Source organism: Hipposideros armiger, unplaced genomic scaffold (assembly GCF_001890085.2).
Source record: "Hipposideros armiger isolate ML-2016 unplaced genomic scaffold, ASM189008v1 scaffold_3, whole genome shotgun sequence".
Lineage (NCBI taxonomy): Eukaryota > Metazoa > Chordata > Mammalia > Chiroptera > Hipposideridae > Hipposideros > Hipposideros armiger.
Genome location: NW_017731353.1, coordinates 6,980,651 through 6,982,862, shown reverse-complemented (window position 1 = coordinate 6,982,862; position 2,212 = coordinate 6,980,651). Strand labels below are relative to the sequence as shown.

The window sequence follows — 2,212 nt, the reverse complement described above, 5'->3', positions numbered from 1 at the left end:
GAGAGTTCTAAAGGATATTTATTATTTATTTAGAAAAGCAAAATCAGCTGTGACAATGATACTCCTACATTTCATAGCCACGCTAACTATAGCCCACGGCAAATCCTTTGAAAATGATTCTTAAGAAGTGCCCACACGTTGCGCCCCAGCCTGTGCGGTAATGACTGACGAGCATCAGACAGCTGATAACAGTGAGGAGCAGAGCAGCAGCCTCGGAGCGGACGGGCTGGAAAGCGCTGTCAGTCCAGAACCTTCCTTTTCCAGCCCCGTGATCAAATCTGAAACCCCTGTAAGCAACTGATGTGGAACTTAAAAGTAATTTTTGTTTTCCTTAATGATTTTTGGATGCACTTGCCCGCAGTCCTCCACTATTTGGAAGATAGTGTGGGCGCTACCACAGGGCACACACATGGTGGTCATTTTGGTAAGTAGACTCAAAACAGGTGCCTCGAAGTTCCCGTTGACACGCCATTGATGATCATTTAAGTTACATCCATCCTGGTTCTGTAAATGGATTTTCCACCATACACGCCCGTTTCTTCCTGTTTTTAGGTCTGACTCATCAGGCAAGAGTGAATACTATAAACAACCCACAACACTTGAAAAGGCTGTAACCTTTTGGCTGATGTATTGGAAGCGTGCTAAGCAGATGGAGTGGTACCCCGGTCTGGACGGTTAGAACGGAGGCCAGGGGCCGGGCCTACCGGTCGCACCGATAGTGACGGAGGCATTTCTGCCATTCGTGGGTTCTTACCAAACGGCTTGGTCTTCACGTTCACTGTTCAGTCTCCCGGTGAGGCCTAGGAATCCGCAAGACAGCTGAAGGAGACGGGGCCTGTGCTCCCAGCTGGGCGCCTGGCCCTGGTTCTCACCCTGGAATCACATAATTGTGCAGAACTTGGACTGGCCCGTGTCACGGGAGACCTCCAGCTTGTGTCTGTCACGGACCAAGATGGCCTCGTTCCCGTACTGCGTGTACCACATGCTTCTGCTCCTGCTCAGGTACGTCCCGGGCGGCACAGATTCTAGTTTTCGCTGCTGCTGCTGCCAGATGAGCAGGGAGGTGTCCCTGTACCGCAGCCGGGCGTGGCCTTCAGACAGGGCTTTCTCGGCCAGCGGGACGCGGCCGCTCATCACGGGCCAGAGCCACCCCTCGTGGGCTCCCGCACCTGAGGCCTCTCCGAGCCGATGCCCCCGCGCCGACAGCTGCCAGCTGTTTTGCACCAAACGCTCTGATGAACGCGCTTTTCAGCGGGTGGGTCTGAGGGTTCCTTATTTAACTTAATGGTGCAGTGGAGGACTCAGGCCATTTGTAGGCGGCAGCCTTGGGAGGGTGGTGTTGGAAGGAAACCTGAGCCTCGGCATTCTGAAGACACCTGAGAACCACACATGAGACAGCACACAGGTAAGCGTGGCGCCCTGGCCACGGCCTTTCCCGGTGACAAGCTGTGTGCGCTTGACCAGGTGCAGCGTCGACAGCCGGGGCGCCCACCTCAGGGGGGCTTGTCAGGCGTCTCCCGCGATTCGGACGCCATGGCTTGGGCCGGTTAACTTGGAAAGACGAATCCAGCCTCCTGACGGAAAGGATGCTGCACAACTAGACAGAAGCTGATGGCAGCTGCACGACCGTCCCGCCCTGATGGGAGCTTGGGTGGGCTCAGCGCAACAGGCTTGCCTGAGGCTCAGGGGCTCGCTCCGGGCTTCCGGTCCGGCCGGTCGGCTCCAAGGTGATGCTACAAAGAAACGAGCGCGCTGTCAAGCGTGGGGCGCGAAGGGCGCCAGTGGACGCGACAGGTTTTACGGCACAGACTCAACGCTGGGTGCAAGCGCGACACCGCGCTACCGGCACATCTCGCTCTTCCGGCCGCTCTGCGGGCTGTGAGACAGATCCTGGTTCTCGAGAGACGCCCAGGTCACCGGAGACCGCTCCCGACAGGCCCCGGCGCCGGGCGCGCGTCTGCCGAGGCCGCCGCGCGGAGGCCAGCCCGGCGCTCACCCGGCCCCCCGGGCATCCGGGGGCCCTCGGGTCAGAACCACAGGCGACGCCATGGGGACCAGACAGGGCGGCCCCCCCCACCTCCCGCGCTTCCCGGCCACGCAGACCCGTCGTCCCGTCTGTGCGGCCTGTGCCCCGTCGCCCAGGCTCCCTGCCCAGGCTCCCTCCCCGCCGCCGAGCTCCCGCGTCGCCGCCCCGCGCCCCCCCCGTGGCACG

At 60.0% G+C, this 2,212-nt stretch overlaps 1 long non-coding RNA gene across 1 annotated transcript; it reads right to left on the bottom strand.

Moving 5' to 3' along the window:
* On the bottom strand, window positions 1-2,147 carry LOC109382544 (uncharacterized). The gene is made up of 2 exons (XR_002123941.1): window positions 1,493-2,147; window positions 1-1,376 (listed from the first exon to the last, which is right to left on the bottom strand). It is a non-coding gene; the product is annotated as an uncharacterized LOC109382544 (long non-coding RNA).
* Window positions 2,148-2,212: the final 65 nt, after the last annotated feature.